Source organism: Gavialis gangeticus, unplaced genomic scaffold (assembly GCF_001723915.1).
Source record: "Gavialis gangeticus isolate Ggan-Ray unplaced genomic scaffold, GavGan_comp1, whole genome shotgun sequence".
NCBI classification, from domain to species: Eukaryota; Metazoa; Chordata; order Crocodylia; family Gavialidae; genus Gavialis; species Gavialis gangeticus.
In genome coordinates this window covers 5,918,974-5,931,055 of record NW_017729020.1, presented here as the reverse complement: position 1 = coordinate 5,931,055, position 12,082 = coordinate 5,918,974, and positions in this window count along the sequence as shown.

Sequence of the window (12,082 nt, the reverse complement as noted above, 5' to 3'; positions counted from 1 at the left end):
CTTTAATGAGGACATCCCTGGGACCTCTCTGCATCGTTAGCGACACTAGAAGGCTCCCCAGAAACCCCTGTGGCAAAGCTTGAGGTTGGCCTTAATGAGCAGCTTTCGTTTGATGGGCATGATCTTGCCAGGACGGCAGAAGCATAGCTCTTGAACTCATAAAGCAAAGCCCAGCTCTGCAGGCAGACCCGGGGCGGCACGCCTCACGGCAGACACTGGCAGAGGAAGTCCTAGTGATCCCTTAATGCTTGTAAGGCCCTGGAGTTAGCCTCAGATTCCCAAACCGCTCGCCCTCCAAAATAAGGCTTTGGTCTGACTGCCGTGTTTGCTGAGCTCAGGGCCCCGTTCAACCCTCGCATGACTGCCCCTTGAGTCCACTAGCCGTTTCCCCAACCACACGCAGGCCGAGCTTTTGTACCCAGGCTGCAGGATGAACGACTACGGGGGACCCGTGGCCTCTGTGGGATTGCACCCCGACGCTGGCTGCGAGCAGGCATCATGCGCCTTTGGTGACAGAGGTCACGCCAACCCCAAACAAGCCGCAAGCTGCCATTAGGAGCATCAGCCGCGAGAGGCTGCACGGGTGCTGATGACAAGCGCCCCGGGCTGGTCTCCCCCCCAGAGCAGCAGCCAGAGGAGATACTCGCTCCTCGTCAGCCTTCTGGGGCCATTACTTATTGATAAACTACACTCCAACTGCTGGTAAATTAATCTCACAGCCACATGAATAACCCAAGAGTTCAGCCGGAGCCAGGCTGAGGTAATGAACTGCAAAAGCACAGGCTGGGTCACAGCTCGGTGCCGCCCAAGTTGGATCCAGACGTGGGACGAGGAGATGGCAGGCGCTGCCGGGACCCTAGCGGGCTGCGCTGCAATTCAGGGTCACCGGAGGCAAGGGAGGAGCAGGCAGGGGAACCGTGCACAGGCCGGCGGGGCTGCGGCCTGCAGAGATGAGCTCCGATGTGAGCACAGCCAAGCACCCAGGCCCTCGGTCTGTCTGTCCCTCCATGCCAGCGCCTGTCTATCCCCTCTGTAACACCCCTGTGCCATCGTGCATGAGTGATATCGTACATCTCTAACAGCACCTTCGTCACCCCCACAATGCCCGAGCCCCCTGTGCCGTCGTGCACGCTGGGCTTCCTCCGCGGGCAGCTGGCGTGCTCAGACGCATCTCCCCATGCGTCGGGTGCTTGGTGCACGTACGAGACGCGCTCTCACACGCAGCCCCCTCCGGGTCCAGACCAGGCCCCCGTGCTGCATGGTGAGGCACTAGGGGAATCACATGTGTGCCTCCCCATCGCAAGACTAGAGCCACCCCGAGGTCTCCGAGGCAGTGGTTTTCTGCCTCCCGGAGCAAATCCAAGACGCCGACACACTAGCAGCCCCAGGAACAGGGGCGGCTTTTCCTGTCCGCGCCCTGTGGCCTCCCTTCCTCTCCTTTCTGCCAACAAACATCCTCTCCTTGAGAGGCCGCAGGCAGGGGCGGACTTGGGGTGCACGCGCGCGTGCGGAGCAGGCTGCCTACGAGGGCTCGCGGCCCACAGGCTGCTGGCAGGCTGTGAGCGGGGCCCTCTGTGTGGCACCATGCCGCACGGGACCAGACATCCATCAATTTGCGAGCACTGTCCAGAGACGGGGCAGGCCTCGCATGGTGCTCGTGGTCTCCAGCACGTCCCGGGCATGAATGGCAGTGGTGTGGTGGGCCGACGTGGCCGACATTCTTGTGGCCCTCGCCGGGTCCGGAGGAGGTTCCTCGGGCCCGGCTGGGAGGGCTCTGGGAACAAAGCTCTCCTTCTCCGGCTGCCAGCGAGCGGGTGGAGGATGCTAGACAGCCTCCTCCCCGACAGGTCCTTTTGCATAGCTGGGCTTGGGGCTGTGGGGCTGCGGCCAGGCTTGGGGGACCGGGGGCGGCGTGCATGTCTGTCTGCATTGCTTTTAAAGGCGCTGGCTGCCTTGGAGATACTGCCCCTCTCCAGGGCGCACAGGCAGCTGATGGGACGTCCGAGGTGGGCTGCATGACCCCGGGAGGGAAACAGCCTAATTCCTAACCTGGGGGCAATGGTTCCCATGCGCTGCCGACAACGCTCCTCCGACCTGCTACAGGGACTGCAGGTGAAGGGCCAGCGCGGCCTGTGCTCTGCGGCAGCATAGCTTGGAGCACATGTCAAGGGACCGCTGGCTGCACAGAAGGGTGGACCTTTCCTGAGGGCCTGTGCTCGTCCTCCAGAGCTCCTGCATGCCCCAGATCGCCTCGGGGGTGAGTGGCAGGCAGCTCCTCTCACCCCCCAGGCCTTGCGGAGCCTGCTGCCCCGTGAAAGGCATCTCTCTGTGCAGGAAGGAGCCTCATTAGTCCTCATTATCCTCTCCCTGCTCTGGCAGTGGGGTCTGTGGTGACATACGTGTGACAGCAGGGGCTGGGATACCTGCCTGGAAAGAGCGAGGCTAGCTGATGAGAAAATTGTACATCGTGCCCCCCAGCAACGCTTTATGCCCCAATAGCACTCTTTCCTGCCCAGGGCAGGGAGTCAGACTTGACGATCTGCTCAGGTCCCTTCCGACCCGACCAACTCTGAAACTATGAAACACGATGCCCCAGCAGGCCACTCGCTGCTGGGGACAGCCCCCTGGGACATGCACTTACGTCCCCCGTGCTCCCAGCTGCACTGACGCTGCCTTGGTTATCCTGTAACCCTGCTCAGCATGGAGCCAGCTGTGCCAGGCCAGCACCCAGTGCCAATGCTAGCCCTGCAGCACTGCAAGGAGCTCGCACAATGAAGGATGAAGGAGCTGGGGCTCTGCCTGTGCAAGCTGCTCCCCCGCACGGAGAGGCCCCCCGGGCTCACTTTTCCGCACCGTGGGCACGCAACCACGTGTGTGATGCACCCTTGGCAAAACCAGGGATGATGCCCAGGGGACCACAGCCCCTCAGGTACTCATTTGCTGGAGAGGCTCTGTCCACGCAGCCCTGCCTCGGAGCTGCGCTGCCCTGGGGAGTATGTGAGAAGCAAGGGCTTTCGGGGATGCCTTTCCCAGCCCCTTGCTTCTCCCCTGTACAGGGCACAGGGCACTCTGCCCTTCTGGCTCAGGCCCCAGCTCTAGAAAACCCTCGGGTTTGCACCGGCCATCAGCTTAGCTTCAAACCTGAGGCAGACACCTGGGGGGCTAATAACCCAGCCCTGGCAGGGGCCTGGGGAGGATGAGATCACGTGTGCGAAGCTATTTATTCTGGCAGGGGAATGCTGCACTACACAGGTGCTAATTAGGAGTGCGCTAAGTGGATCAGTAAACAGCTGTCTCTGAAAGCCCGCGGCCCCATCACAGCAGCCGGGGCCCCGTGGGCTGGAGCCACACAGGGCCTTTGTTTCAGGGAATAAGTGTTAATTTGGCTTTTATGGGTAAAGCTCCTTTCATGCCGCTAAACACGCTGCCTGCTGCAGAGTGCAGCCCCAGAGACTTGCGCCCCACTCCCCCGTGCTCCCTGCCAGCCCTGGCCTGTGTGCTGGGATGCTGGAGCGGCCCTGACGACCCAATTGCACGGACCCAGGCGAACGCCCTCGGCCGTGCCCAGGCCTGGTTAGCCAGCTCTTCCCACCTGGCTCCGGGGCAGGCAAAGCCTGGGCTTGGGCTCCCAGCACAGCTGCACCCCTGCTGTGCCCCTCCAGTCCTTTCCTCCCAGCACCCCATGCCAGGACCCTAGAAAGGGGAGGCCGGGCCCTGCAGAGCAGACGGCTTGGCAGGGGTCTGTGAGTGCCCGGCAGCTGCCCCGGAGGAGAGCTCCTCCTGGCTCTTGGGCTGCCTTTCCCGCGGGGTCAGGGCCGAGCGTGGCTCGCCAGCAGCATGGAAAAGGAGCGGTGCCGCAGGCGATTACTTTTATACAGCGTGAAAGGAAATGGGGTTTGTTTATAACTCTGCCGCAAACCGAAGGCCAGGGACTCAATTAGCAGATGATCCGCAGCAGCAGGAATGTGGAGCAAACAGCAAGATAAACAGCCCTGGAGGAGAGATGGAGGCACACGAGGACGAGGGCGATGGCGCTGTACGAGGGTCGTTAGCTCGAGAAGCCTCCCCCCTCTGCTCACCCTTGCGCCCTCCTGCACTGCACCACGCAGCCTGCCCCTGGGGCTGCGCTCCCCTCCCAGAAGTGCTTGTGCTGAGCCTTAGGGCCAGGCAGGATCCCTGGGCCAGGACCCCCTTTTCCACACCACCTCTATGCCCCCAAGGCCGGCGTGCTGTTCCCCAAAGCCTAAGAGACATCGTGGAAACAGCTCCATCCCCAGTGCCCCCGGGACGTCCCCCAGCCTGGGGATTATGGCAGGGAAGGCACTCCCAGCTCCTGGCTTCAGCTGCTTGGCTACGCCGCAGCGATTGCTTAACGCATCTTCTTTGTCATTCCCGTGTCCCTTCACGTGCCCAGCCCCAGCTCCTTTGGGCCGGGCTGATTTGCCAGTCAGCCCCAGGAACAGCAGAGCCGGGGAGCCAGCCCCACCGTCCCTGTTTCCTCCTCCCCTGGGTGCAATCAGCTGAGGCTGCTGCGAGGCCAGCTAAGAGGCTGCATCCAGGGAGACTGAACCCAGGCCAAGCCTCGAGAAGGGACTTTTCAAGGACCCAGATCACCAGCCCTGCACCACATGCCCTTTGCCCCAAATGAGCTCAGCCTAGCTGCAGCCAATCCACCCCAGGGCCCAAGGGCCAGCCCAAGACCTGGCAGCATGTCAGCCCACCCCTTGGCCCCAGGGAGCAGGGCAGTGTGTGGAGCAAAGCAGATCCCAAGCTTGACTTCCAGTGAAACAGCCGGCGTGGAAGATGGACCCCTTCCCAGGCTCCTGTCGTGGCTGGGCTCTGCACCGTGCAGGATCTCCGCCTGACGGAGCACGTGCTTTTAAGCCCCTAAGTCAAGAATGTAAGCGTGTAACTTTAAGTAAGTGTTTGGGTCTCGCTGGCTTCAACTAGGACTGAACATGGACACAAATGCCAGGCAAAACCAGAGCCTTGGAGATACCACGCCATGCGGGCAGAGTGCCCAGACCCACCACACTGCAGCACCGCACACCGGACTCGCGCGTGCATTGTGCATTGGCACTGCAGCAGTGCCACGCAACCCTTTTAGACTCGAGACAACCCCTGGAAAACGCCAGCTGTTGCTTTTCGCTCGGTGTTTGAGTGCAGGGAAATACTAGTGCTGCTAGCACTGGGGGATCCCATTTGAAATCTCTGGGCTTCTCTTTATGAATCATGTTTGCACTCCTAACAGGACTAATGAGGTGTGGCAGTACCCCTGCAGGACCTCAAGGCACCCCAGGGTGCCACAGCCCCGGCTGCAAGTTGCTGCACTACAAGATTTAGCGGTGAGCTGGGCACAGGGAAGCAGGGCTGGAAGAAACCCCATGCAGTACCATCTGGTCCAGTCCCTGCTCGTGAGAGGATCAGCCTCGACGAAACCGTTCCAGCAAGTCTGTCCAACCTGCTCTTGAAAACGTCCGGGGGTGGAGAGTCCCCGACTTCTCCAGGCCTGTTCCAGTGCTCGACCACCCTCCAAGTCAAAGTCCCTCCTTATCTCCAGCCATTTCCCCTGCTGACGCTTGAGGCTGTTGCTCCTAATCCCGTCCCCTGCAGCCAGAGAAAAGCCTGATCTCAAGCCTCTCTGTAATCAGGGATTTGCAAACCCTTATCAAACCCCGCCTCAGTCGCCTCTTCCCCAGACTCAGTAACCCCAGTTCTTCCATCTTGTTCGCACAAGTCCCCTCTCCCAAGCCCCCGATGGAAACTCGGTGCTGACTACACAGCAGAGCCTGCAGGACCACGTGCTCTCTGCCAGGCCAGACCACTGGCTGACACAATCAGTCTGTAAGGTGCACCTCTGCGCTGCCTTCTGCCAGATGTATGTCAGAGTACCATGGCTAACTGCTTCTCCCTGCACACCCCAATGTCGAGCCCCAAGAAACCCCTCCTGCGTTGTGATGTGAGCAAAGCAGAGAGAGCCCAGCTGCAACAGGCCTGCCTTAAATGAACCAGGCTGCTGAAGGGTGGTACTTAGCTTATTGCAATTAGCAGGCACCAAGAAAACCAGGAGTTGCCCATCTGCTGGCAAATACACCAAAGCTTCACCTAGGAGAACTTTTACAATCTTTTCTCCTACGCCTGATGAAGGGTGTTTGTGCCCGAAAGCTTGCAACTAAAGCTTTTTTTTTTTTTTGTGCAAAAATCTAGTTGGTCTAATAAAACATATCACCTCTACCATGACTTCTGATTCCTCAGAGGCTCACAGCTTTCTCCTCCTGCTTGCAAACCTTAGCTGTTTGTGTGTCAGACTGGGGGACGTGACAGCTTTGTGCGCTCTCCCAGCACACTTCCCCCCAGCCTGCATGCACTGGAGAGCTCACCTTTCCCTAATGCTTTGTTGCAAGAGAGCACAAGGAAAGCATACAGCTGTGCTAGGACTGTGGCAGAGCCCGGGGACTCAGGCTGGATGCCTTAGCAAGTAACCCAGAAAGAGTTTTGCACCCCACATGGCTGCCAGCTGCCACCAGGTATCAAAAACTGGGAAAAACTATTCAGTTCTGATGTTTCTCAGGCAAGAAAGGGCAGCTTTTTCACGGGGAGGTTCCCCCTTTCCCCCAGCCGCTCACATGGGCCCGACATGCACGGACGCCCTTCCTTGGTAACTCTGGCTTCTGATTCCTGCATGGCTTTGCAAGGTCTGATTCAGAGACACAGCACAAACTATTAAAGGCCCCACATTAACCTCTCCAGAGGCCATTGCTAGCTGGCCCCGTGAGCAGAGATAAGATAAAACTTCGAAATCCTCCAAGCAGGAGGGCAGGGATCCTGACCACCGAGCTCTCCCTTGCTGCAGTTCTCACCAAAACGCACGTCAAAGCAGACCTCTGGTTTCATGGGGCAACTTGGGGCGGGGGCAGCCGCACAGCTGGCACAGCCAGCACCATCTGCAGCACTTACAAGCCAGTTCGTCCTTTCTCTGTGGCAAGGGGAAAGTCACGGAGCTTGGGCAAAACAGCCGGTGAGCTGAAGGCCAGACTGGTTAGGAGGAGGACACAGGCGCATTTGTGCTGCCCCGGCAGGCAGCTCAGCACAACAACGACAACCTTTCTGGAGGTACCGCGCAGGCGGGGAACTCCCCCGCGCGCATGCCGCCACGGGCTGGCCGCTCTCTGCCCCGCAGCAGATTGTTCCCAAACCCGAGGAGTCGATGGCACCAGGAAGAAGGGTGGGGGGCATGAGTAACATCATCACGGCTACTGGAGCTGAAATGAGCAGGTTTTGCAGGGCAGTCTAAATACGGCAGTGGAAGGGGGGCTCTGTGGGAAGAGAGAAACGCAGGAATTTGTATAGGAATCTCGTGGCTCGTGTTCACGGCATCAGATAACCAGCCTGGCTGAGGGTTAACCCCCAGGGCCCCGGCGCTCCAAGGAGGCTGAGCCCACTCATACGCACTGCTGCTCATCCAAGTGGGTCAAAACTGCGAGAGCAAGACCTGCCAGCCAGCCGCCGGCCCTTCAGCTGCTTTGAACACAGTGGCGCGCCTCCGCGGGTTGGGCTGGGAAGTTCTGCTGTGACCAAGGAGAGGCTGGTATTTTGGCGCCGCACGTGACATGGGGTGTGCCAGGCTCATCCACGTGTCTGAACACCGGTGCCCGCAGCGGTGAGACGAGGCGCTGCTGCTTTAGAGGCACTGAGCCGCCCCGTGGTATGAAGCAGAGCTCCTTGGGGGAAGGCTTCTGCAGGTCTTCATTGCACGCTCCTATTGACTGCTGGGTTTATTGGGATTACTGTTTCCTCGCGTAGCTAATGGACGCTGGGCGAGTCTAGATGGCTTGCACACTCGTGCCTGGGTGATAACGTTTCCTAAAAGGGGCCACATGTGAAGGCTGAGCTCCTCCCGCAAAGCGAGCAATCCCTCTTGGCAGCTGCGAGGGGCCTGCAGAGCCTGCAGTGCAGGGGCTCAAGCAGAAAGCTGCTGACGGGGGTATGGGGGCAGCGGGGCAGCTTCATGGAGACAAACATGGCACAGATCAGTCGTAACTCCGTGAGCGCACAACCGCGCCTCTGAACCGCCAGCAGCGAATCGAGGCAGTGATCGTTTTCCCTCGTGCAAAGAACGTGCGGCTTCGCGGTGCAGTTTGAGACTTACCTCAATCAGGCCCGGGTGCCTGGGGTGGGGGAATGGGTTTTGTGGTGCTGCCGGGTGCAGCTGGGCCCTCAGGACCTGGCATCTCCAGAGTCAGCAGGCCATGGGTTGCACAAGGGAGGAGGTGATGGTGCTGCCCTGAATTTGGTCCCAGCAGGCACCCAGGTCATTGCTGCCTGCTCCCTACCCTGGGCGCTGGCTGCTTGGCTGGCTATGCCTTCCGCCTAGGGCACTGCCCCCCGCACAGGCTCCGGAGGCTGGGAGCTTGCATCTGAGCCGGGGGGGGACTCGGGATGTGACAAGATGCCAAAGCTGCGGGAAGGCAGTCGCACAAGGCGGCTCCCCTGATGCAGAGACTCTTGGCCCAGGGGCTGGGTGCTGGTGCATTGCCAGGGCCCAATGTATTACGGCAGGGAAAGCACATAGGCACAGAGCATGGACCCCGTCCGCTCTGCAGGGGAGCACTGGGGAGTGGTGACGAGAAGCCAACCGCCTGCAACTGCCTATTGCACTCTCACCCCTTTCCACCCGGTGAACCAGCATGGAAAAAATGAGCCCAGCCCGCACCGCAGGCCCAAGCCCAAGCCACTGCCTGTCTGGGCCCAGCAGAAGCAAATGCACGCTCCAGTTGGGGTTTCCAGCAGTACCGAAATCCCTTTGGAAGAGGTTTGTACAGCCTTCCCAGCAGAGGCAGGAACACCCTGGGGGCTGCTCGCTGCCGCCCCACTCCCTGGGTGGCCTGGAGGACCTGGTCTGTGCTTCGGGGTGGTGATGGTCGTGGGGAGGCTGGCCCAGCACCCACGTACATCCCACAGGTTAATGCCAGCCACTTCCATGGCCACCCCATCTGTGCTCCTGCAGTCCCGTTCCCAGCTTGCCTCTGGCCCCTGTTCCCCACCGTCCCCCACCGTCACAAGGCGGCAGAGCACGGGTGCTGCCTCTCCGGGGGAACGAGCGATGTGGTTAGCCCGGGAGCACGACCCGACCCTCTCAGAAGCAGGGGTGGCAATGATCGTGTTTTGCTCTGAGCTCGTTTTATCGAGGTCTCCTGCGCGAGGGCCGGGAAGCAACAAGCCCCACACATATCGTCCCACAGCTGTGCACGGCGAGAGCCCCAGGGATTGCTGGTGAAGGGTGCGGCAGGCTGTGTCTGGTCCCAGCCTCTGTGGGCTTCACCCTAAGGCCCCTTTGTGCAGATTTTTATTTCTCCTAAAGGGCCTTTTTGCCTCACTAGAGCTCCAGCCTGCAAGAGCCCGGGCCCGCTCCCCTCCAGACAGCTTGAGCTGAGCTCAGAGCTCTCATAAAACGGGGAGGTAAACTGAGGCAAAGGCACCTGATGGGGAAGAGAGGCCCCCTGACACTGTGATCCAGAGCCTCAGGGTGACAGGATAAGGCCCAGAAGCCAGGGCTGGCCCCACAAACTTCCCCCCAGGTCTGCGGCCTGCCCCTGCCCTCGGCACGGCAGGCCAGGCAATGCTGGGGTTCAGCAGTGTGGCTCTGCTTCCTCCAGGCTGGGCAGAGGTTTGCAGCCATGCAGGGAGGTGGGAGAGATCCCGAGCGACCCGTGGCCGCAGCGTTTCCCTGAGCCTGCTCTCCAGAGCCCGGTCCAAGCCCGGGATGTGTCCGACACCTGCCCTAGCCCCTCCAGCCAGAGAGGGGAGTACCAGCGACCCTGCGGCCCACCGGGGCTGCCCTCCCCAGCTCTGCACTGGGAGAAAGCACCCAGCACCATGGTGCAAAGCAGGGGGGAGCCTTTTCCAGCACAGCCCAGCAGCTGAGCCCCTGCCCGGGCAGCACGGCAGGCAGCTGGCCTTGGCAAGCGTACTGGAGCACTCCCCACCTTCATAGCACGTGACCAGCTCTTCTCCGTGTGGGTGCAGCCCCTCCTTATCTAAATAACCCCTAGATGTGGCGGGGGGCTGGCGGCAGCACGGCCGGGGCCTGTCTCGGGCATCAGCACTAAGGGCTAAAGGCTCCCCAGCCTGCGATGGCAGGTGATCAAAGTCATCCTTTCTGCCTGCATTTTCCTCCTGCCTGGGTGAAGCCGCCCAGATGCTGCTGCAGGAGACATGAAAGCAGCGTCCTGCCCCAGCTGCCCCTGCTGCACTCCCCTGCGCGCCGTCCCCTGTGAGGAGCTCGCACCCTGCAGCCTGCTCCCCCACCCGACCCGGGGCTGCTGCCCGGGGAGGAATGCAAGCAGGAATGTCCCAGCCGTGCTCCCGCTGACCCGGCGAGGCCTGGGCTGGCTCTCCGGGCAAAGCAGGAATTCGGGAGAGGGCCAAGACTGGCACTACTCTTTTCTTTGCTGGCCACGCACAGCTGGGAGAGGGGGTGGGGGTCCGTGGCAGTGCTGCCCAGCCTCCGTGTGGGCAGACAGTGCCCTGATTGTGTGCCCAACGTGCGGGGCATCGAGGTGCCATTCCAGGCAGGGGATCCTTTGAAGCAGCAGCTTGATCCTATCCAAAGCCGGCTTTTGTCTCCAGGCACCAGAAACATCCGCAGTAGGATGCCGATAGGGCCCCATCTCCCTGCTTTACGGGGGCAGGCTCGGGGGTTGCTGGTGTTTGGGGCTGCGTGCCCAGGATTTGCTGGAGCGTGTAGGGGATTCATCAAAGTGTAAGACTAATTTAGACAAGCAGCTGGCTGGGAGGGTTCAGATAGGGCTGATGCGGCCTTCAGCCGTGGGATGAGCTGGTGCGGCTGCTCTGCAGGTCTGCGACAAGTTAAGGGCATGCATATGTTTTCTGTAGGCCCTACAAATATAACAGGGATGTAAGTGGTCTTGTTGGCTGGCGGGACAACTTCCCTCTCACGGCCTACAATCATGGTGCTCATCACCGCATGGTATCCAGATGGGTGCCATAGTGGTCATAGGAGCGCAGGGCTGGAAGGGGCCCCGCCACGCCAGCCCCTTGCTCCAGGCAGGACTGGCCCTGACTAAAGCACCCCACATCTGTCCAACCTGCTCTTGAAAGTTTCCAGGGATGGCAATTCTAACCTAAATTTCCCTTGCTAGCCCTGTCTCCTACAGAGGAAAGCCCATCTTCATCTTCTCTATGATTTCCTTGCAGTGTCTGAAGACTGCACCTGACACTCCTGTTAATACAAGATTTACAAGCGACACTCTTGCTAATGCAACCCAGGAGGCTGTTGGCTATTTGTTGTGCATCCAGAGAACGCTGCTGGCTCATATTCAGCTAATGGTCCACAGTAACCCCCAGGTGACTCTCTGCAGCCCTGCAGCCACGCCAGTTGTTCCCCCATCTGGATGCGTGCATGCCACTCTTCCGTCCCAAGTGCACATGTGCTTGCTGAATCTCATCCATCGACTGCAGAGCATTGCTCCAGCCTATCTAGGTCACGCTGGATCCCAGCCCTGCCCTCCACTGTCTGCAACTGGAAAGCTTGCTAATGCTGATCTGATATGCTAGAGCTCTAAAAATAAAATAAAATAAAATAAAATAAAATAAACCATGGAAAAAAGGGCTGCCAGGCAGGCAAGCTCAGAATATATTGTGAACCTAAGGTAAAGCTATGAATTCTTTTCCATCAGCAGATTCAACAAAAAGTAACTTGAGATTCTTACATGCACATTCAGCACATTCACATCTCTCTCACAGGACTCCTGTCAAGTTGGCTGGAGACAGTCAGGAAAAGAGAGCTGATTTTGCAAAACATTGCAAAATTGCAGAGCTGTTTTCGCTCCAGGAGCTCCAACCACACCTGCTCAGTCACCATTTCAATCCGCCCCCACCGCCCCAGTGTGTCTCCATGTGTCTGCATTTCAATGGTCTGTTATTTTTCTTTCATTGCAGATGTTAAAGCATTCCCTCAGCCTGTGCTTCCTTTGCCCAGCCCCGTGTCTGGTGAGCAGTGGCTGTGCTGCGGTGTTGGGGCCGGGGAGCTGCAGAGAGATTGTTGGCACAGCTGGAAACA